The sequence below is a fragment of the Lactuca virosa genome, chromosome 9 (genome assembly GCF_052849685.1).
Source record: "Lactuca virosa cultivar CGN04683 chromosome 9, Lactuca_virosa_CGN04683_v6, whole genome shotgun sequence".
Classification (NCBI taxonomy): domain Eukaryota; kingdom Viridiplantae; phylum Streptophyta; class Magnoliopsida; order Asterales; family Asteraceae; genus Lactuca; species Lactuca virosa.
The window spans coordinates 110667827-110678627 of NC_136434.1; the positions used below are offsets into that span (position 1 = coordinate 110667827).

The following is a 10801-nucleotide window of genomic DNA, read 5'->3' on the forward strand; positions in this document are numbered from 1 at the left end:
CTTCTCGCCAGTAGCTAATATTAAATCTATTAGGATATTGCTCGCCATAGTTGCCTTTCATGACTATGAAATCTGGCAGATTGATGTCAAGACTGCTTTCCTTAACGGGATGTTGGCTGAGGATGTTTACATGAATCAGCCAGAGGGTTTTGTTGATGAAAAGTTTCCCAATATAGTGTGCAAGCTTGAGAAATCCATTTACGGATTGAAACAAGCATCTCGCAGCTGGAATCTTTACTTCCATGAGAAATTCAAAGAGTTTGGTTTCTCTAGGAGTGAAGATGAGTTCTATATATATATCAAGGCTAGTGGGAGTATAATGACTTTCCTGGTGTTATATGTCGATGACATATTACTCATCGGTAACGACGTTCCAACCTTGAAAGATGTTAAATCTTGGCTTGGAAAGTGTTTTGCCATTAAAGACCTTGGATAAGCTGCCTATATTCTTGGGATTAGAATATTGAGAGATAGAAAGAAGAGACTAATTGGACTTAGTCAGAGCACATACTTGGATAAGGTACTAAAGAGGTTTAGTATGGAAAATTCAAATAAAGGAGAGCTACCTATCCAAAGAAATACCAAATTGAGTAAGACTCAATGCCCGAGTACAAATGAGGAAATAGCTGACATGAATCGTGTACCTTATGCTTCCGCTGTCGGATCGATCATGTACGCTATGACATGTACTCGCCCTGATGTAGCCTTTGCTCTGAGCATTGTCAGTCGTTATCAGGGAAATCCGGGTAGAGCTCATTGGATAGCGGTTAAGAATATACTCAAGTATTTGCAAAGGACAAAGGACTGGGTCCATGTACTTGGTGGCAATGATACTTTGAGAGTAGATGGTTACAGTGACGCCAGCTTTTAAACGGATAGAGATAAATTTCGTTCTCAATCTGGCTGGGTATTTCTACTGAATGGAGGAGCAGTTAATTGGAAAAGTTCCAAGCAAGATACAGTGGCTGATTCTACTTGTGAATCAGAGTACATAGCAGCAAGTGAAGCGTAGAAAGAAGCAGCTTGGTTAAGGAACTTCATCGGAGATCTCGGAGTTTTTCCGACCATCCAGTAGCCTATGGAACTATTCTGCGATAACGATGGGGCGGTTGCCTTAACAAAGGAACCCAAAGATCATGGTAAAACCAGACATATCGACAGAAAGTACCATTTCATAAGACATAGAGTAGAAAAAGGCCATCTTGTTGTAAAGAGGGTATCATCTAAGGACAACCCAACAGACCCCCTCACAAAGGGTTTGAGTAGGGTTAAGCATACTCAGCATGCTCGGAGCATTGGACTGAGAGATGATATTAGTTTTAGTAGTTAGATTAGTTTTCTGAAACTTGTAACAAAGTAAATGTAATTGACTTTTGATGATTAAATAATAAAGTATTATTTATGAGTTTGTTTACTGCCTTTTGTCAATTGTTTATTATTGTGTTTCATATTTTGCATGTTTTACTTCCCGAATAATATGATTATTCAAACTCCACAATCACTCGTACTTTTGGAAGTAAGTAGTGAATTAAGACTGTCATGAATTGGATTGCAGATTGTCTAAGGATAGACATAGCAATAGAATTGCTGCAATGATTCATGAGTACTCAGAAATTGAGATTTGAGTATTGGATAAAACCTTGCTCGGAGTATTACTTCATGGAATTCTATACAAGTAATATTGAGACGATAATATCTTATAATCTTGAAACGGAGATATATGAGTTGTAATTTGCAAGTCGGTTATACATTGGTTATACGAAAATGCATCAGTAACTTGGTGTTATAAAACGTATTGTCATGTATAATTTGATGAGTAAAAGATACAAGCATATGAGTCAACGTTTATTTGTTCCTTTTGCCCTAACGGGAAAAGCGATATCTGTGGGCCCCTCGATGATTTGGTGTTGACTTATGTGCTGGGCCCAGCCAGGACTAAATTGATGTGTTCAATTAGAAGTCCTATATCATCACTAATCAGAAATCGAGAAACATAGATTCTGGACAAAGAGATTGATTACATTCCATGTCTTATGTCTAGTGATATCTTGCAGAACGAAGGATTATATGATCACTTATCTTAGGACACATAAATGACTGGGTCAGAGTTCGGCAACAGCTTTTGGAAGCTACAATTTGCTGGTCAAATTTAGAAGTCTTACTAGAAATTATAGTTACAGACTTATCCAAGTGGGAGATTGTTGGATTAGGTGTCTAAGCCCATAACTATAATTGGTATGTACTTGAATTGATAGCAGCACAATTCTTTTGGGTTGCCCTCAAACCTAGCAACTGGACAAGGAAATTATGAAAGGAGAGATATTGATTTATTATATGATTAATAAATTGATATAAATGATTTGTTAATATGTTAAAAGGTTAATATATTAATTAGAAACCATAATGTTTAATTAATAGTTAGCCATAAATTAATTAGAATTGATTTTGGGGTTAATTGTATTAATTATAAAGTGCAGGGACTAGTTTGCAATTATCAAATAGTTGAGTGGAAGGTTCCAGAACCTCCTTGGAAGGGGGTGGACGAAATGTATAGGGGAAACCCTAATGATTTCGTCCAAGGCGCTTGGATAAGGCCTTTGGATAAGCTTAGGCCCTAAGCAAAGGACCATTAGGGTTTTCCTTAAACCCTAGATACCTCAGCTATATAAGGAGCCTCCTGGCTCCCAAAATTGGCATTCCTTCTCTTGAAGAAACCCTAGGCCGAAATTGCATACCCCAACCTCTCGCCTCACAAGTTTCCTTCTTGCTAGCTCTTAGGTGTGATTCCATTAGAGGCATTACAATTGTGGTGCTAGGCTTCCAAGAAGATCAAGATCAAAGGATTACCAATTGTTTGCTATAACAATTGAAACGTATGTAACTCTAAAACCCTAGTTGGTTAATTTCGAAAATAGCCTCTCTCCTTAGGGTTCTTGTTTTGCAATTCAAAGTTATATGTTCAATAGTTAAAACATAGATCCAAAGTAGGTTGCATGTGAAGTTAGGAATTGTTTTTCTAGTTTATTTGTTTTACCTAAAACCCATAAGTTAGATCGTAGATACAAAGTCACATTGAATAGTACATAAATATTATGCAAACGTGAATTTTTATTCATCAGGTAAATTAGGTTACACAGGGACTCAAGGTATAGATATGATACGAAAACAAAGTACAATAATAAAACACATACACATCCTATTGTTGGTGAGTTCAGAGGTTTTGTATACTTTAAAAGGTTTTGTAGGATTTGTTATGTCAGCATTGTTGTTTTCCCTAAACTTTCATAGTTGAGTTGTGTTCTATCGCTACTTTCTTAGGTTTATTTCCTAGTAGTATCTTTTAGATAGATTAGTTTAACAATGTTACAGTGAGTTCCTATAATCGAGCTATGACTGTTGTTGTAGCCTTCCCAGAATATCGACGCTTCATCAGATGTCGTCGGTGTTTAGAAAGTTATACATGATTTGACACGTCGTCAGATTGTAGCTAGCAACCACAGGTGGAGGTGTCAAATCCGTATATATCTATACATATCTTTCTCGCTCAATTAAGATTTAACGATTATAGGTATGAGGCTTTACAACTAAAGGTTATTCAGCTAGGTGATGAATCGGGTCTCATCTAACACTTGTTTGTTGGGGCCTCCCGTGGTCAATCACGTTGTTGCTCTTCGTTGCATTTATATAAGACAATTATATATATATATATATATATATATATATATATATATATATATATATATATAACTAAGTTAAAGCGTTTTACATAGCTGGGTATTTGGGCAGAGTAACCACTAAGAACTAAGCTTTATCCAAATGTTGGCTATAGTAACGACTAAAGAAATGGCATTTCTTGGCAATTGGCCATCATAACAACTAGGTATGATGTTTTCTATCTGTATGAGTCAATATAAAAACATGTCATAATATTATCCTTAAAAGTTGCGCAGAGTATCTACCGACATAATATCATCCTAATGCTCTAAGCATAATCATATTACGAAGGTTATACAGTTAGAAATATTTATGAAAGTGATAGTTTATAATATGTATTCCTCCCGAAAAGGTTTGAAAGTAGTAAAGTGGGCCGTGAACTCACCCTTGATGCCTGAAACCGTTGATGTTAGGTAGAATTAGGTAGCATGGAAATCGGGAGACGCTCGGGAATCAGTGACACACATATCAAGAGAGAAAGAGCGAGGGAGAAAGAGATGTGTTTGATGTGTGAGGAAGTGGAATGCTAAACCCTGCTATTTATAGCCAATTTTTGAGTGCACGTTGCGCACTACGCACCATGCTATTGCGTGTAAGCCATAGGGGGCTACCAGTATCATCATCTCCTCGTGGCACGTTATCCGTATCCTGATAAATCCATGTGTCAGGTGCACGACACGCACCATGCGCAGGCGTGCGTGAGCGTGAAAACCAAACTTTAAAAATTCGTAACTCTCGTATATGAGACTCGTTTTCAGCGACTCTTATGTATCCGTGTAGGTCTCGACGTACACTACAACTTTCCTTTTGGTCGTTTGGGCTAATTCTAACTTTCATTTTCAGCCTATATTTTTAATCTTTATGATTTTATAGAAATCATAACTCTCTCATATGGTTTCCTTTTTAAGTGTTCTTTGTCTCAAAATTCCTACTTTGAGTAGTAATATGTTTCTCCTTTTGATGACTTCCGCCAAAAGTCGATCGTTCTCCTCGTAGTTTTTGACGTTGTAACTTTTCATGTGCGGTAGATTTTTATTTACCATAAAAACCATATCTCTTCTATACTAAGTTGGATTTTTACGATGTTTATATTTTTGGGATCGCGGTGACCCATATATTTCTAAAAATATAAACTTGCTCTCAAGGTGACTCGATCTTTCGTGCATAAATTTTTGAGACTAAATGTTGACGTAATTAAGAACGAAATCAAATACATTTATTTATATATGTCGAATGGTTACATGGTTGCCCTATTACATGTTGCTGAAGGTGTTACATGCTGCTGAAGGTGTTTGATTCTAACGTTAGTTGGTGACATATTTTCCGGGTTGTCATACTTATAGTCCCCAAAGTCAAGATATTGAAGACAATTTTTTTTTCTTATACTATGAATACTTTAAAAATGCATAGTTAATTCGTTTGAAGTCATATTGACATGTAGTTTTTTCCAACTTGTAGTTAGAGTATGTATATGATTTTAGACTATAATTTTATCATTTTTGGTTTAATATTCAATGACGTACAATCTCCCATATTTGGGATATGAAAGCTGGAAATTTTCAGCTTTTCAGTTATTTGTTTTCATAGTATGTATTATATGAAAATTTAAAAACATGTATATCTCATTTGGTTGAAGTAAGATTCACATAAAGGTTTTTCAAACATATAGTTTAGATTTTGTACATGAGTTTATATTATAATTTTATCATTTTGGTTTCTTATTCAATGACTTACAGTACCCAAAGACACGATGCTAAATTTGAAATTTTATCAAAGTTCAGCCCACTAAAGTAGTTACAAAAAAAGTTCTGATTTTGGCGAGTTTTCTAGTTCTAAACCCACTTTACCCGTACCGTACCCAAAACACGAACTAAACCCATTCGTATATATACGGCTCCTACAAAATCTCGTTAACCGATTTTCGGGTTTTCTGGGTTCGGGTCCATCCAGACTGGGTTTGAACCCACTTTCATCCCTAGATGCAATTAGAGAGCTAGAGCAATATATTTTCTTATAAATGTTCTTTGCTAACCTAAAGATAGCCCTACATTTTAGTTTTAGATTGTACTTGAAAAATGGTATAACAATGGCGCCTATGTGTGACTATTACATGTTTATATAGGGGTGAGCAAAATCGAACCCAAAAACTGAAAAACCGATAAAAATGAAATAGAAAATGACGATTTGGGTTTAAGTTTTTTAAAAAAATGAAATAATGAGTTTGGTTTCAGTTTTAGTATATGTAAAAACCGAAAAAAAACTAAACCGAACCAACTATTGAATTCGTAACATATATATATATATATATATATATATATATATATATATATATATATATATATATATACCTTAATAAGCATTTAGCCTTAAATGCTGAATTTTAAGAGGTACAAGCCTTTATGCAGTTTATACAATGAATTTATGCAACACAATCTTATTAGGTCAACAAAATGGGTCATTCAACTGCCGAGTCATTGCTCAACTCCAATTGAATCGGTCAAATGCCCAACTTCCCTTTTATCTTCGTCATCACCGTTCAACATCGCTTTCTCCATCTCACATAGTATAAAAAAAAACCCACCCCACAATCTTTCTCCGAATTGGGTATCAGCTATCAGGTTAGAGCTGCTACTCTCCACCAATACCAGCAACCATTGCAATCGTCAAGGTGTGTTCATTTGAGAGTGCAGCCCAATGTTTCAGCCCTCCGATGCCTTTCAGATCGAAAATTCGCTAATTTGCTGTCATCATCTGAGCTTCCCGGTCTTCCACGAACACCCTTTCGAATCAAAAGAGGTAAAATTCCCCGATTACCCTTTCTTTCTCTCTTTATCTGTGGGTGTGTTTGCAAAAACAGAACTAAACCTCTTTGATTTCGGATTTCAGTATATCACCACTTCATCACTTCTATAACCATCCCTCTCCCTCTAAATGAGAAATCTTTGTTGATTAGATCTGAAAAGAGGAGGAAGACAAAAGACATAATGAACCTCGGAAAAAATTGACCAGGTAATACTTTTCTTACGTTTTACTTCATATATGTTCTTCTGTTACGCCTACTCCACTCCGACCCCAACTTAATTTTCCAACATAGTTAAGGTTTCACATAGTTGCTCTCGACTTGTGTTTTTGTTGTAAATATTTTAATTAAACTACTACGTTGGTTGACATCTTTGATTTTTTTGGAAGATCCAACCTTCACACACCATGAAAGAATGTTCTCGGTCTGCTCTAAACTCTGCTTCATTGTTATATACAAATCGATTTCCATACCAAGATATGTACAAAGGATATATGAATTTCTGAGAAACATTTTACTAGGTAACCCACTTCGACCAATTCCCTCTTAAGAATTAATGATGTTATCTGGTTCTTATAACATGTACAAATCTTGATTTTTGATTTACCTCTCCCAACAGGTGATTTACGAGTTTTTTTGGCCGTATTTGGGTATGGGATAATTATATTTTTTTAACGTAGTGTACCAACGGTTGTTTCCAAGGGTCATATGTATACCTATGGAAAGTTTGACCTGGTAACATATTTTTTTATCTTTTCCCTCTTCAAATATTCTGTTTATTGGTACTCTTGGATTATACCATTCTTGACTTTTGTTTTTCTTCTTCTCTATTGGCGCCTTAGGTTTTTTTTTTTTTTTTTTGGCTTTATTTTTCTGTATGATATGATTCTTTTTTGTACATACAGGTATTTGCTTCTAAGGGACATGAATCCCACTTTTATTATGGATGTTTGACTGTTTACTACTCAGAAAGTCAGAAAAAGTTGACAAGGTGGAATGTGTTATGCCTTTTTCCCTCCTAAGATATGTTTCTTTGATTACTGTTGAAACTTAGTTCAGGTCCATATAATGAAGAGGGGATAGTTGTATTATGCAGATTTGTAATTTTAATTTTATTATATACTTGTAAGCTTTCATTTAATATTTAGTTTCTTATCATTAATATTATGCAGATTTGTTACAAACGCATTGAAAGCCAATTAGTTTTATTGCCAAGATATGGAATATACTATTAATATGGGAAAACTCCAATAATAAACATGGTATTACAATTCAAGATGGCTAATGGTCGACATTACAATTCATCTTACCCTACAAGAGTGATTTGTAAGTTAAAAAGCATCACATGAATGTATATATAGTATGAGATAGAGCAAATCTTGCAAAAACGGATGTGGTGTAACTAATTGAGTAGTTTACATATATTTCATATAATGTTTTAATAAGTGTTTCATTGAAAATTTAGGGTGCCCTGACTCCTAAAAGATGCTTGCTCATAGTGGGGGATGATACAGGTAATTTGGCCAATGAACTTTCTTTGTGTATCATCTTTAAGAAGTTATGTTAGTAGTCAATGCTAAAAAATTATCATAATTTGAAGGGAAAGAAAACAAAATAGATAACAAACCGATTCAACTATATATCTATACAAAATTAGCAATTCGAAAGAGGAAAGAATGACAAGAAATCGATGAGATCTGAAAAGAGGAATTAATGGGCCCGATTTGATGCACATGTATTGCAAATCATCTCCCCTCCCCCTCGCCCCCCCACCTCCCCCCCCCCCCCCCCCCCCCCCCCTTCCTTTAAAAGTCAGTCATAAAGATAAGGTTTCGCTTCAGTTTTTTATTCAAAAAAGAAAGTTTCTTTGAAGGTGTGCATATATGTTTTATGTGTATGTATTGTATTGATTTTAATAGTATCATGTCGCTTACCTAACTATTTCATATTTGTATTGGTTTAGATTTCTAATGTCTAAAGGGAATCATCAATGTGAAGTATGTAGATGGAGTTATGTTAAGCATTGATGCCATTGAAAATGTCGGTTACACTGGAAAGGTAAATTACTTTAACTTTCTTCATCTTCAATTTTACATGCCATTTTTGTCCGCTAAAATTTTATAATATTTCCATTACATTCTTTAGATTTAATTAATTAAATCCTTGGGAAAGTAGGATGCTGTGGTTTTCAATAGATGTTTCATATTGTTGAAAATTATAGCATTCTACATTGCCTTGTTGCTATTAGTCCTTGACAAACTAATAAGTTCATGTATAGAAATGCTCTTTATCCATGGAAGCCTGCATTTTTTGTGTGTGACTGTGTGTGTTTGTATGAAATCAATCTAATGATTCTTTAATTTTCATCTTTCAAGCAGTTAAATGAATTCTAAAGAATGGATTACTTGCATCAGGAGAGTTTAAACCAGTATCTTTAATTGCACCTCTGTTTCTTTTTTCTTCTTTTTGTTTTATTTATTTTTTTTGTTTTTTTAGACTTCGATTGCATTGTATTGTTGTGCATACATTTATTTATAAATTTTCTTGCCATTCTAATAAAAACATAACTTTTATAGCACAACTAAAAGTTAGTTATTTCAAATCATAATTATATGAGAATAAAAATAGTTCTCGATAACTGATAAAAAATGTCATATTTTGTATGTTAACTAAAAATAGAATAACATCTTTTAACGCAGGTATAATAGAAAATGATATACTAACATATTTTATCAAATAATAATAGAAAACGGTATAATATATATTGTTTTTGATATTTTGAATTTGTAATTTGTATGGATTTAAACCTTTGACTCATGGAAACTAAATTATAGTTATGTTCGATACACTTTGTAATCAAACGAGTAGTAAAGATAGATACAAATAACAAATTTTTTTGAATACCGGATGTGGTTTTATATAGACGAAATGTAAAACACATATATATACTGATACAGTATACTTTAAAGATGCCCTTGGTACAATATTGACGATCTCAGAAAGATTTTTTTCCAGTGAATTTCCATTACTGCCATATATATAAATAAAAGGCTAAAACTGAAAGTGTTGAAATTCCTAAATACAAAAATACAAAAGGTCATATTTTAAAAATATATTTTATACATTACATTCAATAATCACGAATGTAATATAAGAATTCTTTCGTGTATAGATACCGGGATTTAGGATTTAACCATCCAAGTAATCGTTGTTGAAATCAAGAGTTGAAAAGCCGAAATATCCATTTGACATTTTTTTAATTAACCCCTTTTGAAACTTTTTATGTTTTTTATTTCATTTTTTACATGAGAAATTAATTTTTATTATTGATTCTTATATCTTGTAGTCTCGTGATCATTCTTAATTTTTACCTGAAATAACAACATTCGTTAGAAGTTTGTGCAACCAAACATTCATATTCATATGCCTAATCTGTCAAGGATCTTGTGTATACTACAAGTTAATATATATCTAATTTTTCCCCTGATCTTGACCGAAATTTTCTGAGTTGACAGTGTTGGATCCGAGTTTGACAGAGTAACATAATGATTGACTGATTCTGATCGAGGTGAAGTTCACCGAGTTCGTACTTATGTTTGATAGAGTAACACCATGGTTGACGGATCAAGGTTTACATTCATATATTTAATCTAAAATAGCGATATACTTTTAAAGAAACATTTCTGAATGACAAATAAACACCGAAACAAAACGATTCGTCGAAATGTAACTTACATTCCTTAAAATATAACATGTTTCCGAATGGAAATAATTCCGACAACAAACTATTCGCACCCGTCGCTTGGCGCGGGTAAACGACTAGTATATATATATATATATATATATATATATATATATATATATATATATATATATATATATATATATATATATATATATATATATATATATATAGGAGGGTTCAATTGAGACAAAAAAAGTTGAGAATGAGGGAATCATTCTCAGCCAATCATTTAATCTAAGCATAAAAAGACACGGTGACAAACTTGTAAATATGATAATAACCTTCAATCTCAAATACGTAACTGTAGAGAATTAGATAACAGTTCAAACTCATTCCTAATCGATCGTTCATCATCCAAATTTCTCCTCCAACCTTCAACAATCATCCAAATTTCTTCAATTAAACCATCATCAACGTCATCCAGTGTTAATCAATCATCGATATTCGTCAATAACACGTTTATCAACACCATTCAATAGTTGACAACAAAAATTCGTTTTTGGTTCTTTTAATCCAACCTTCAATTTTGCTTGAATACGATC

At 33.6% G+C, this 10801-nt stretch overlaps 1 long non-coding RNA gene across 3 annotated transcripts; it reads left to right on the plus strand.

The window, feature by feature from the left end:
• The first annotated feature begins 6254 nt into the window (after window positions 1–6254).
• LOC145138672 (uncharacterized) lies at window positions 6255–9087 on the plus strand. Of its 3 annotated transcripts, XR_013721656.1 has the most exons (9): window positions 6255–6510; window positions 6601–6723; window positions 6904–7035; window positions 7134–7249; window positions 7420–7505; window positions 7687–7840; window positions 7980–8028; window positions 8478–8572; window positions 8893–9087. It is a non-coding gene; the product is annotated as an uncharacterized LOC145138672 (long non-coding RNA). The 3 variants fall into 3 exon arrangements; XR_013721655.1 differs by having other exon boundaries at window positions 7134–7505; XR_013721657.1 differs by having other exon boundaries at window positions 6668–7035; window positions 7134–7505.
• Window positions 9088–10801: the final 1714 nt, after the last annotated feature.